Source organism: Heptranchias perlo, unplaced genomic scaffold (genome assembly GCF_035084215.1).
Source record: "Heptranchias perlo isolate sHepPer1 unplaced genomic scaffold, sHepPer1.hap1 HAP1_SCAFFOLD_66, whole genome shotgun sequence".
Taxonomy (NCBI): domain Eukaryota; kingdom Metazoa; phylum Chordata; class Chondrichthyes; order Hexanchiformes; family Hexanchidae; genus Heptranchias; species Heptranchias perlo.
Window position 1 is genome coordinate 2012676 of NW_027139688.1, and position 13398 is coordinate 2026073.

Here is a 13398-nt window from a genome sequence, read left to right on the forward strand (position 1 = left end):
GGAGGAGCAGGAGATTGAGGTGAAGTGGGAGGGGGAGAAGGAGCAGGAGGAGGAGAAGGAGCAGGAGGGGGAGAAGTAGCAGGAGGGGGAGAAGGAGCAGGAGTAGGAAGAGCAGGAGGTGGAGATTCAGCAGGAGCAGGCGAAGGAGCAGGAGGGGTGACGTTGAGCAGGAGGTAGAGGAGGAGCAGGAGATGGAGGTGAAGTGGGAGGGGGAGAAGGAGCAGGAGGAGGAGAAGGAGTTGGAGGATGAGAAGGAGCAGGAGGGCGAGGTTGAGCAGGAGGAGGATGAGCAGGAGCAGGACAAGGACCAGAAGCAGGACAAGGAGCAAGAGATGGAGAAGGAGCAGCGGGAGGAGGTTGAGCAGGAAGTGGAGAAGGAGCAGGAGGAGGAGGTTGATCAGGAGGAGAATGAGCAGGAGGTGGAGAAGGAGCAGGAGGAGGAGAAGGAGCAGGACGTCGAGAAGGAGCAGGAGGAGGAGGAGGAGAATGAGCAGGAGAAGGATAAGGAGCAGGATGTGGAGAAGGAGCAGGAAGTGGAGAAAGAGCAGAAGGTGGAGAAGGAGCAGGAGGTGGAGGAGGAGCATGAGGAAGAGAAGGAGCAGGAGGTGGAGAAGGATCAGGAAAGGTGAAGGAGCAGGAAGCGAAGAAGGGGCAGGACGAGAAGAAGGAGCAGGAGGTGGAGATCGAGCGGTAAGGGGAGAAGGAGCAGGAGGGTGAGAAGGAGCAGGAGGTGGAGAAGGAGCAGGAGGTGGAGAAGGAGAAGAAGGTGGGGAAGGAGCAGGAGCTGGAGGAGGAGCAGGAGTAGGAGAAGGAGCAGGGGTGGAGAAGCATCAGGAGGAGGAGAAGGAGCAGGACGAGAAGAAGGAGCAGGAGGTGCAGAAGGAGCAGGAAGTGGAGAGGGAGCAGGATGTGGTAGTTGAGCTGGACGAGGAGAAGGAACAGGAGGGGGAGAAGGAGCTGGAGGTAGAGAAGGAGCAGAAGGTGGAGAAGGAGCGGGTGGGTGAGAAGGAGCAGGAGGGGGAGGTTAAGCAGGAGGAGGAGAACGATCTGGTGGAGAGGGAGCAGGAGTGGGAGATGGAGCAGAAGGACGAGAATGAGCACGAGGTGGAGTAGGAGCGAGTGGTGGAGACGGAGCAGGAGGGGTTGAAGAAGCAGGATGGGGAGAAGGAGAAGGAGGCAAAGCAGGAGCAGGAGGGTGAGAAGGAACAGGAGGAGGGGTTTGAGCAGGAAGTGGAGAAGAAGCAGTAGGGGAAGGTTGAGCAGGTGGAGGAGAAGGTGCAGGAGGAGGAGAATGAGCAGGAGGTGGGTTCAGGAGGAGGGGAAGGAGCAGGAGGAGGGGATGGAGCTGGAGGTTGATGTGGAGCTGGATGTGGTGGAGGAGCAGGTGGAGGCGAAGTAGCAGGAGGGGCAGGTTGAGCGGGAGGTGGAGGAGCAGCAGGAGGTGGAGGAGAAGCGGGAGGGGGAGAAGGAGCAGGAGCATGAGTAGGAGAAGGAGTTGGGGGAGGATAAGGAGCAGGAGGTGGAGAATAAGCAAGAGCAGGCGAAGGAGCAGGAGGGGGACGTTGAGCAGGAGGTGGAGGAGGAGCAGGAAATTGAGGTGAAGTGGGAGGGGGAGAAGGAGCAGGAGGAGGAGAAGGAGCAGGAGGGGGAGAAGTAGCAGGAAGGGGAGAAGGAGCAGGAGTAGGAAGAGCAGGAGGTGGAGATTCAGCAGGAGCAGGCGAAGGAGCAGGAGGGGTGACGTTGAGCAGGAGGTAGAGGAGGAGCAGGAGATGGAGGTGAAGTGGGAGGGGGAGAAGGAGCAGGAGGAGGAGAAGGAGTTGGAGGATGAGAAGGAGCAGGAGGGCGAGGTTGAGCAGGAGGAGGATGAGCAGGAGCAGGACAAGGACCAGAAGCAGGACAAGGAGCAAGAGATGGAGAAGGAGCAGCGGGAGGAGGTTGAGCAGGAAGTGGAGAAGGAGCAGGAGGAGGAGGTTGATCAGGAGGAGAATGAGCAGGAGGTGGAGAAGGAGCAGGAGGGGGAGAAGGAGCAGGACGTCGAGAAGGAGCAGGAGGAGGAGGAGGAGAATGAGCAGGAGAAGGATAAGGAGCAGGATGTGGAGAAGGAGCAGGAAGTGGAGAAAGAGCAGAAGGTGGAGAAGGAGCAGGAGGTGGAGGAGGAGCAGGAGGTGGAGGAGGAGCATAAGGAAGAGAAGGAGCAGGAGGTGGAGAAGGATCAGGAAAGGTGAAGGAGCAGGAAGCGAAGAAGGAGCAGGACGAGAAGAAGGAGCAGGAGGTGGAGATCGAGCGGTAAGGGGAGAAGGAGCAGGAGGGTGAGAAGGAGCAGGAGGTGGAGAAGGAGCAGGAGGTGGAGAAGGAGAAGAAGGTGGGGAAGGAGCAGGAGCTGGAGGAGGAGCAGGAGTAGGAGAAGGAGCAGGGGTGGAGAAGCATCAGGAGGAGGAGAAGGAGCAGGACGAGAAGAAGGAGCAGGAGGTGCAGAAGGAGCAGGAAGTGGAGAGGGAGCAGGATGTGGTAGTTGAGCTGGACGAGGAGAAGGAACAGGAGGGGGAGAAGGAGCTGGAGGTAGAGAAGGAGCAGAAGGTGGAGAAGGAGCGGGTGGGTGAGAAGGAGCAGGAGGGGGAGGTTAAGCAGGAGGAGGAGAACGATCTGGTAGAGAGGGAGCAGGAGTGGGAGATGGAGCAGAAGGACGAGAATGAGCACGAGGTGGAGGAGGAGCGAGTGGTGGAGACGGAGCAGGAGGGGTTGAAGAAGCAGGATGGGGAGAAGGAGAAGGAGGCAAAGCAGGAGCAGGAGGGTGAGAAGGAACAGGAGGAGGGGTTTGAGCAGGAAGTGGAGAAGAAGCAGTAGGGGAAGGTTGAGCAGGTGGAGGAGAAGGTGCAGGAGGAGGAGAATGAGCAGGAGGTGGGTTCAGGAGGAGGGGAAGGAGCAGGTGGAGGGGATGGAGCTGGAGGTTGATGTGGAGCTGGATGTGGTGGAGGAGCAGGTGGAGGCGAAGTAGCAGGAGGGGCAGGTTGAGCGGGAGGTGGAGGAGCAGCAGGAGGTGGAGGAGAAGCGGGAGGGGGAGAAGGAGCAGGAGCAGGAGTAGGAGAAGGAGTTGGGGGAGGATAAGGAGCAGGAGGTGGAGAATAAGCAAGAGCAGGCGAAGGAGCAGGAGGGGGACGTTGAGCAGGAGGTGGAGGAGGAGCAGGAGATTGAGGTGAAGTGGGAGGGGGAGAAGGAGCAGGAGGGGGAGAAGGAGCAGGAGGGGGAGAAGTAGCAGGAGGGGGAGAAGGAGCAGGAGTAGGAAGAGCAGGAGGTGGAGATTCAGCAGGAGCAGGCGAAGGAGCAGGAGGGGTGACGTTGAGCAGGAGGTAGAGGAGGAGCAGGAGATGGAGGTGAAGTGGGAGGGGGAGAAGGAGCAGGAGGAGGAGAAGGAGTTGGAGGATGAGAAGGAGCAGGAGGGCGAGGTTGAGCAGGAGGAGGATGAGCAGGAGCAGGACAAGGACCAGAAGCAGGACAAGGAGCAAGAGATGGAGAAGGAGCAGCGGGAGGAGGTTGAGCAGGAAGTGGAGAAGGAGCAGGAGGAGGAGGTTGATCAGGAGGAGAATGAGCAGGAGGTGGAGAAGGAGCAGGAGGAGGAGAAGGAGCAGGACGTCGAGAAGGAGCAGGAGGAGGAGGAGGAGAATGAGCAGGAGAAGGATAAGGAGCAGGATGTGGAGAAGGAGCAGGAAGTGGAGAAAGAGCAGAAGGTGGAGAAGGAGCAGGAGGTGGAGGAGGAGCATGAGGAAGAGAAGGAGCAGGAGGTGGAGAAGGATCAGGAAAGGTGAAGGAGCAGGAAGCGAAGAAGGAGCAGGACGAGAAGAAGGAGCAGGAGGTGGAGATCGAGCGGTAAGGGGAGAAGGAGCAGGAGGGTGAGAAGGAGTGGGATGCAGAGCAAGAGCAAGAGGGGGCGAAGGAGCAGGGGGAAAAGAAGGATCAGGAGGACGAGAAGGAGTAGGAGGAGGGGAAGAAGTAGGATCCGGAGAAGGAGCAGGAGCAGGTGAGCGAGCAGGAGGCAGAGAAGCAGCAGGAGAGGGAGATGGAGCCGGACGTGGAGAAGGAGCAGGAGGTGGAGAATGATCAGTTGGAGGAGGAGGTGGAGGCGAAGGAGGAGGAGGGGAGAATGAACAGGAGTTGTAGAAGTAGGTTCAGTTGGAGAAGGAGCAGGAGGTGAAGAAGGAGCAGGACGGGGAGATGGAGCTGGAGGAGGATAAGCAGCAGGAGGATGAGAAGGAGCAGGTGGAGGAGGAGGAGCTGGATGTCGAGAATGTGAATGAGGTGAAGAAGGAGCTCGAGGGAAAGAAGTAGCAGGAGGTAGAGATGAAGCGGGAGGGGGAGAAGGTTCAAGATGACGAGAAGGAGCACGAGGAGGAGAAGGAGCAGGAGGCGGAGAAGAAGCAGGAGTTGGAGAAGGAGCAGGAGGTGGAGAAGGAGCAGGAGGAGGAAAATGACCAGTCGGAGGAGAAGGAGCAAGAGATGGAGGAGGAGCAGGGGCAGGAGGTTGAGCGGGAAGTGCAGAAGGAGCAGGAAGAGGAGGTTGATCAGGAGAAGGAGAAGGAGCAGGAGGTGGAGAAGGAGCAGGAGAAGGAGAAGGAGAAGGATAAGGATAAGGAGCAGGCTGTGGAGAAGGAGCAGGAGGTGGAGAAGGAGGAGGAGGTGGAGTAGGAACAGGAGGTGGAGAAGGAGCAGGAGGTGGAGAAGGAGCAGGAGGTGGAGAAGGAGAAGAAGGTGGGGAAGGAGCAGGAGGTGGAGGAGGAGCAGGAGTAGGAGAAGGAGCAGGGGTGGAGAAGCATCAGGAGGAGGAGAAGGAGCTGGACGAGAAGAAGGAGCAGGAGGTGCAGAAGGAGCAGGAAGTGGAGAGGGAGCAGGATGTGGTAGTTGAGCTGGACGAGGAGAAGGAACAGGAGGGGGAGAAGGAGCTGGAGGTAGAGAAGGAGCAGAAGGTGGGGAAGGAGCGGGTGGGTGAGAAGGAGCAGGAGGGGGAGGTTAAGCAGGAGGAGGAGAACGATCTGGTAGAGAGGGAGCAGGAGTGGGAGATGGAGCAGAAGGACGAGAATGAGCACGAGGTGGAGGAGGAGCGAGAGGTGGAGACGGAGCAGGAGGGGTTGAAGAAGCAGGATGGGGAGAAGGAGAAGGAGGCAAAGCAGGAGCAGGAGGGTGAGAAGGAACAGGAGGAGGGGTTTGAGCAGGAAGTGGAGAAGAAGCAGTAGGGGAAGGTTGAGCAGGTGGAGGAGAAGGTGCAGGAGGAGGAGAATGAGCAGGAGGGCGAGGTTGAGCAGGAGGAGGATGAGCAGGAGCAGGACAAGGACCAGAAGCAGGACAAGGAGCAAGAGATGGAGAAGGAGCAGCGGGAGGAGGTTGAGCAGGAAGTGGAGAAGGAGCAGGAGGAGGAGGTTGATCAGGAGGAGAATGAGCAGGAGGTGGAGAAGGAGCAGGAGGAGGAGAAGGAGCAGGACGTCGAGAAGGAGCAGGAGGAGGAGGAGGAGAATGAGCAGGAGAAGGATAAGGAGCAGGATGTGGAGAAGGAGCAGGAAGTGGAGAAAGAGCAGAAGGTGGAGAAGGAGCAGGAGGTGGAGGAGGAGCATGAGGAAGAGAAGGAGCAGGAGGTGGAGAAGGATCAGGAAAGGTGAAGGAGCAGGAAGCGAAGAAGGAGCAGGACGAGAAGAAGGAGCAGGAGGTGGAGATCGAGCGGTAAGGGGAGAAGGAGCAGGAGGGTGAGAAGGAGCAGGAGGTGGAGAAGGAGCAGGAGGTGGAGAAGGAGAAGAAGGTGGGGAAGGAGCAGGAGCTGGAGGAGGAGCAGGAGTAGGAGAAGGAGCAGGGGTGGAGAAGCATCAGGAGGAGGAGAAGGAGCAGGACGAGAAGAAGGAGCAGGAGGTGCAGAAGGAGCAGGAAGTGGAGAGGGAGCAGGATGTGGTAGTTGAGCTGGACGAGGAGAAGGAACAGGAGGGGGAGAAGGAGCTGGAGGCAGAGAAGGAGCAGAAGGTGGAGAAGGAGCGGGTGGGTGAGAAGGAGCAGGAGGGGGAGGTTAAGCAGGAGGAGGAGAACGATCTGGTAGAGAGGGAGCAGGAGTGGGAGATGGAGCAGAAGGACGAGAATGAGCACGAGGTGGAGGAGGAGCGAGTGGTGGAGACGGAGCAGGAGGGGTTGAAGAAGCAGGATGGGGAGAAGGAGAAGGAGGCAAAGCAGGAGCAGGAGGGTGAGAAGGAACAGGAGGAGGGGTTTGAGCAGGAAGTGGAGAAGAAGCAGTAGGGGAAGGTTGAGCAGGTGGAGGAGAAGGTGCAGGAGGAGGAGAATGAGCAGGAGGTGGGTTCAGGAGGAGGGGAAGGAGCAGGAGGAGGGGATGGAGCTGGAGGTTGATGTGGAGCTGGATGTGGTGGAGGAGCAGGTGGAGGCGAAGTAGCAGGAGGGGCAGGTTGAGCGGGAGGTGGAGGAGCAGCAGGAGGTGGAGGAGAAGCGGGAGGGGGAGAAGGAGCAGGAGCAGGAGTAGGAGAAGGAGTTGGGGGAGGATAAGGAGCAGGAGGTGGAGAATAAGCAAGAGCAGGCGAAGGAGCAGGAGGGGGACGTTGAGCAGGAGGTGGAGGAGGAGCAGGAGATTGAGGTGAAGTGGGAGGGGTAGAAGGAGCAGGAGGAGGAGAAGGAGCACGAGGGGGAGAAGTAGCAGGAGGGGGAGAAGGAGCAGGAGTAGGAAGAGCAGGAGGTGGAGATTCAGCAGGAGCAGGCGAAGGAGCACGAGGGGTGACGTTGAGCAGGAGGTAGAGGAGGAGCAGGAGATGGAGGTGAAGTGGGAGGGGGAGAAGGAGCAGGAGGAGGAGAAGGAGTTGGAGGATGAGAAGGAGCAGGAGGGCGAGGTTGAGCAGGAGGAGGATGAGCAGGAGCAGGACAAGGACCAGAAGCAGGACAAGGAACAAGAGATGGAGAAGGAGCAGCGGGAGGAGGTTGAGCAGGAAGTGGAGAAGGAGCAGGAGGAGGAGGTTGATCAGGAGGAGAATGAGCAGGAGGTGGAGAAGGAGCAGGAGGAGGAGAAGGAGCAGGACGTCGAGAAGGAGCAGGAGGAGGAGAATGAGCAGGAGAAGGATAAGGAGCAGGATGTGGAGAAGGAGCAGGAAGTGGAGAAAGAGCAGAAGGTGGAGAAGGAGCAGGAGGTGGAGGAGGAGCATGAGGAAGAGAAGGAGCAGGAGGTGGAGAAGGATCAGGAAAGGTGAAGGAGCAGGAAGCGAAGAAGGAGCAGGACGAGAAGAAGGAGCAGGAGGTGGAGATCGAGCGGTAAGGGGAGAAGGAGCAGGAGGGTGAGAAGGAGTGGGATGCAGAGCAAGAGCAAGAGGGGGCGAAGGAGCAGGGGGAAAAGAAGGATCAGGAGGACGAGAATGAGTAGGAGGAGGGGAAGAAGTAGGATCCGGAGAAGGAGCAGGAGCAGGTGAGCGAGCAGGAGGCAGAGAAGCAGCAGGAGAGGGAGATGGAGCCGGACGTGGAGAAGGAGCAGGAGGTGGAGAATGATCAGTTGGAGGAGGATGTGGAGGCAAAGGAGGAGGAGGGGGAGAATGAACAGGAGTTGTAGAAGTAGGTTCAGTTGGAGAAGGAGCAGGAGGTGAAGAAGGAGCAGGACGGGGAGATGGAGCTGGAGGAGGATAAGCAGCAGGAGGATGAGAAGGAGCAGGTGGAGGAGGAGGAGCTGGATGTCGAGAATGTGAATGAGGTGAAGAAGGAGCTCGAGGGAAAGAAGTAGCAGGAGGTAGAGATGAAGCGGGAGGGGGAGAAGGATCAAGATGACGAGAAGGAGCACGAGGAGGAGAAGGAGCAGGAGGCAGAGAAGAAGCAGGAGTTGGAGAAGGAGTAGGCGGTGGAGAAGGAGCAGGAGGTGGAGAAGGAGCAGGAGGTGGAGAAGGAGCAGGAGGAGGAAAGGAGCAGGAGGAGGCGAAGGAACAGTTGGGGCAGGTTGAGTAGGAGGTAGAGGAGGAGCAGTAGGTGGGGGAGGAGTAGGAGGAGGAGAAGCGGGAGGGGAGAAGGAGCAGGAGGAGGAGAAGGATTTGGAGGAGGAGAAGGAGCAGAAGTGGGAGGTTGAGCAGGAGGAGGAGGAGCAGGAGGAGGAAAATGACCAGTCGGAGGAGAAGGAGCAAGAGATGGAGGAGGAGCAGGGGCAGGAGGTTGAGCGGGAAGTGCAGAAGGAGCAGGAGGAGGAGGTTGATCAGGAGAAGGAGAAGGAGCAGGAGGTGGAGAAGGAACAGGAGGAGGAGAAGGAGAAGGATAAGGATAAGGAGCAGGCTGTTGAGAAGGAGCAGGAGGTGGAGAAGGAGGAGGAGGTGGAGTAGGAACAGGAGGTGGAGAAGGAGCGGGAGGTGGAGAAGGAGCAGGAGGTGGAGAAGGAGAAGAAGGTGGGGAAGGAGCAGGAGGTGGAGGAGGAGCAGGCTGTGGAGAAGGAGCAAGAGGTGGAGAAGGTGGAGTAGGAACAGGAGGTGGAGAAGGAGCAGGAGGTGGAGAAGGAGCAGGAGGTGGAGAAGGAGCAGGAGGTGGAGAAGGAGCAGGAGGTGGAGAAGGAGAAAGAGTGGGAGAAGAAGCAGGAGGAGGTGCTTGAGCAGGGGTAGGAGATGGAGCAGGACGAGGTTGAGCAGGAGGTGGAGAAGGAGCAGGAGGTGGAGAAGGAGCAGGAGGTGGAGAAGGAGCAGGAGGTGGAGAAGGAGCAGGAGGTGGAGAAGGAGCAGGAGGTGGAGAATGAGCAGGAGGTGGAGAATGAGCAGGAGGTGGAGAATGAGCAGGAGGTGGAGAATGAGCAAGAGGTGGAGAATGATCACGAGGTGGAGAATGAGCAAGAGGTGGAGAATGTGCATGAGGTGTAAAAGGAGCAGGAGGTGGAGAAGGAGCATAAGGTGGAGAATGAGCTGGAGGTGGAGAATGAGCAAGAGGTGGAGAATTGGAAAGAGGAGGAGAAGGAGCAGGAGGAGGAGTTTGAGCAGGACGTGGACAAGCAGCAGAAGGAGGAGGTGGAGCAGGAGGAGAGCTGGAGGATGTTGAGCAGGAGGTGGAGAAGGAGCAGGAGGTGGAGAAGGAGCAGGAGGTGGAGTGGATATATCCGAGGGTTCGCCCACTGAGTCTATATGGGTCGAACTGAAAAATAAGAAGGGAGAGATCACTTTGATCGGATTGTACTGCAGACCCCCAAATAGTCAACGGGAAATTGAAGAGCAAATATGTAATGAGATTACAGACAGCTGCAAGAAAAATAGGGTGGTAATAGTAGGGGACTTTAACTTTCCCAACATTCACTGGTACAGCCATAGCATTCGGGGCTTGGATGGAGAGAAATGTGTTCAGTGTATTCAGGAGGAATTTTTCATTCAGTATGTGGATGGCCCGACTAGAGATGGGGCAAACTTGACCTCCTCTTGGGAAATAAGGAAGGGCAGGTGACAGAAGTGTTAGTGAGGGAACACTTTGGGATCACTGATCATAATTCCATTAGTTTTAAGATAGCTATGGAGAATGATAGGTCTGGCCCAAAAGTTAAAATTCTAAATTGGGGAAAGGCCAATTTTGATGGTATTAGACAGGAACTTTCAGAAGTTGATTGGGAGAGTCTGTTGGCAGGCAAAGGGACTTCTGGTAAGTGGGAGGCTTCTAAAAGTGTGTTAACCATGGTTCAGGGTTGGCACATTCCTTATAAAGTGAAGGGGAAGACTGGTAGAGGTTGGGAACCTTGGATTACTCGGGAGATTGAGGCCCTAGTCAAAAAGAAGAAGGTGGCATATGACATGCATAGGCAGCTTGGATCAAGTGGATCCCTTGAAGAGTATAGAGATTGCCAGAGTAGAGTTAAGAGAGAAATCAGGAGGGCAGAAAGGGGACATGAGATTGCTTTCGCAGATAAGGCAAAGGAGAATCCAAAGAGCTTCTACAAATACATGAAGTGCAAAAGAGTAACTAGGGAGAGAGTAGGGCCTCTTAAGGATCAACAAGGTCACCGATGTGCGGAACCACAAGAGATGGGGTAGATCTTAAATGAATATTTCACATCGGTATTTACGGTTGAGAAAGGCATGGATGTTAGGGAACTTGGGGAACTAAATAGTGATGTCTTGAGGAGTGCACATATTACAGAGAGGGAGGTGCTGGAAGTCTTAACGCGCATCTAGGTAGATAAATCTCCGGGACCTGATGTTCTCCCTAATCAAGAACGCAACTTCCCCTCCTTTCTTACCTCCTGCTCTATCTTTCCTATAGCATCTATACCCTGGAACGTTGAGCTGCCAGTCCTGCCCCTCCCTTAGCCATGTTTCAGTAATCGATATAACATCCCTGTCCCATGTACCCATCCATGCCCTGAGTTCATCTGCCTTGCCCATCAGACTTCTTGCATTGAAATAAATGCAGTTTAATCTAGACTTCCCTTGGTCTTTGCCCTGCTTTCTCAGGCCATCTGTCCGGTCATGTTTTGTACACTCTCCCTTACTGCCTTTTGTTTCTGTCACCATTTTACTTCCCACTGACTTCCTGCATCGGTTCCCATCCCCCTGCCACATTAGTTTAAACCCTCCCCAACAGCACTAGCAAACACTCCCCCGAGGACATTGGTTCCAGTCCTGCCCAGATGCAGACCGTCCAATTTGTACTGGTCCCACCTCCCCCAGAACCGGTTCGAATGGCCCAGGAATTTGAATCCCTCCCTCTTGCACCATCTCTCAAGCCACGTATTCATCCTAGCTATCCTGTCATTCCTGCTCTGACTCGCCCGTGGCACTGGTAGCAATCCTGGGATGACCACATTTGAGGTCATACTTTTTAGTTTAACTCCGAACTCCCTGAATTCAGCTTGTAGGAACTCATCCCGTTTTTTACCTATATCGTTGGCATCTATAGGCACCACGACAACTGGCTATTAAATGCTCCTCGACACCAGTTCCACTGCTACTCCTGGAAGTCGTCACTGAAGGGCTTCTTCTGCTACCGACCGTTCAGTGGAGGTGACGGAGCCGACTTCTCCCAGAATGCCCCTCCGCCGGATGCTTTCTCTTCTGGTAGTCGTCACTGAAGGGCTTCTTCTGCTACCCACTGTTCAGTGGAGGAGACTGAGCCGACTTCTCCCAGAATGCCCCTCTGTCGCCTCTGCTGGACACTTACCATCCTGGAAGTCGTCACTGAAGGGCTTCTTCTACTACCCACTGTTCAGTGGAGGTGACTGAGCCGACTTCTCCCAGAAAGCCCTGCTCTCGCCTCTGCTGAAGAAGCCCTTCAGTGACGACAACGAGCAAGAAAAGCGTCCAGCAAAGGCGACAGAGGGGCATTCTGGGAGAAGTCGGCACAGTCACCTCCACTGAACAGTGGGTCGCAGAAGAAGGCCCTCAGTGACGAATATTATGAGGAAAAGCGTCCAGCAGAGGCGACAGAGGCGCATTCTGGGAGAAGACTGCACAGTGGAGGTGACTGTGCAGACTACTTCCAGAATGCCCGTCGACTGCCTCTGCTGGACGCTTTTCCTCCTGGTCGTCGTCACTGAACGGCTTCTTCTCCGACCCACTATTCAGTGGAGGTGACTGAGCCGACTTCTCCCAGAAAGCCCATCTACCGCCTCTGCTGGACGCTTTTCCTCCTGATAGTCGTCACTTAAGGGCTTCTTGTGCGACCCACTGTTCAGTCCAGGTGACTGAGCCTACTTCTCCCAGAATGCACCTCTGTCGCCTTTGCTTGACATTTTTCCTCCTGGCATTCGTCACTAAAGGGCTTCTTCTGCTTCCCACTGTTCAGTGGAGGAGACTGAGCCGACTTCTCCCAGAATGACCCTCCACCGGATGCTTTCCCTCCTGGTAGCAGTCACTGAAGGGCTTCTTCTGCTACCCACTGTTCAGTGCAGGTGACTGAGCCGACTTCTGCGAAAATGCCCCTTTGTCGCCTCTGCTGGATGCTTTATCTCCCTCGTCGTCGTCACTGAAGGGCTTCTTCTGCTACCCACTGATCAGTGGAGGTGACTGAGCCGACTGACTCGCAGAATGCCCCTCTGTCGCCTCTGCTGGACGTTGTTCCTCCTGATAGTCGTCACTGAAGGGCTTCTTCTCCTACCCGCTGTTAAGTGGAGGTGACTGAACCAACATCTCCCAGAATGCCCCTCTGTATGCACCGTGGGATGCTTTTCCTCCTGGTCGTCGTCACTTGAGGGGTTTTTCTGCTACCCACTGTTCAGTGCAGGTGACTGAGCTGACTTCTCCCAGAATGCTCCTCTAAGCCTCCGCCTAATGCTTTTTCTCCTGGTAGTCGTCATCGAAGGGCTTTTTCTGCTTCACTCTGTGGAGGTGACTGAGCCGACTTCTCCCAGAATGCCCCTCTGTCCCCTCTGCTGGACGCATTTCCTCCTGGTATTCATCACTGAAGGGCTTCTTCTGCTACCCACTGTTCAGTGGAGGTGACTGTGCAGACTTCTCCCAGAATGCCCTTCTACCACCTCTGTTGGACGCTTTTCCTCCTTGTCGTCGTCACTGAAGGGCTTCTTCTGCTACCCAATGTTCAGTGGAGGTGACTGAGCACACTTCTCCGAGAATGCCCCTCTGCCGCCTCTGCTGGACGCTTTTCTTGCTCGTTGTCGTCACTGAAGGGCTTCTTCTGCGAAACACTGTTGAGTTAAGGTGACTGAACCGACTTCTCCCAGAAAGCCCATCGACTGCCTCTGCTGGACGCTTTTCCTCCTGATAGTCGTCAATGAAGGACTTCTTCTGCTTCCCACTATTCAGTGCAGGTGACTGAGCCGACTTCTCCCAGAATGCTCCTCTAAGTCTCCGCCTGATGCTTTTCCTCCTGGCAGTCGTCATCGAAGGGCTTTTCCTCCTGGCAGTTCACTTTCTCCCTTAACACTTCCATCTGACCTGGGCTGGACTAAGTGGATGTTTTCGTGGTGTAATGGTCATGATATTGGCCTCGCACGCGAAAAATCCCCGGGTCAGAAACAATTTGCTGGAACTTGCTCCTCACAAACTTCCAGGCGCGAGCTTTCTCTCGTATAAAATGGGCAGCAATCCTTTCACATTCAACAACGGCTGCACCAGATTCCGGGTCTCATAACCACCGAGTACTTTTCAGCAGACTCCGAAAATCAAGTGCGTAAAATGAGAAGGGATGAAAGTCAGAAAAGTTAGCGGAGATTCGACAGTCACTCGGCAAACTTGTCAGCATTTCTTTCAGTACGAAACAGAAAGTTGTGGGTTTATTAATGGTAACTAAAAGAATCATTCGGCGTGTCAGAGAATTGAATTATTTTGTGTAATTAAGTGAACTGTTTTGTAAAAGCAAATTTCTTCATCAAGAATCGAACCCGGGCCAAGATAATAAGAACACCGAATCCTAACTATTGGACCACCAGGAAACGTTACAATTTGAGTTTGCCATAGTTATAAATATACTGGGCTG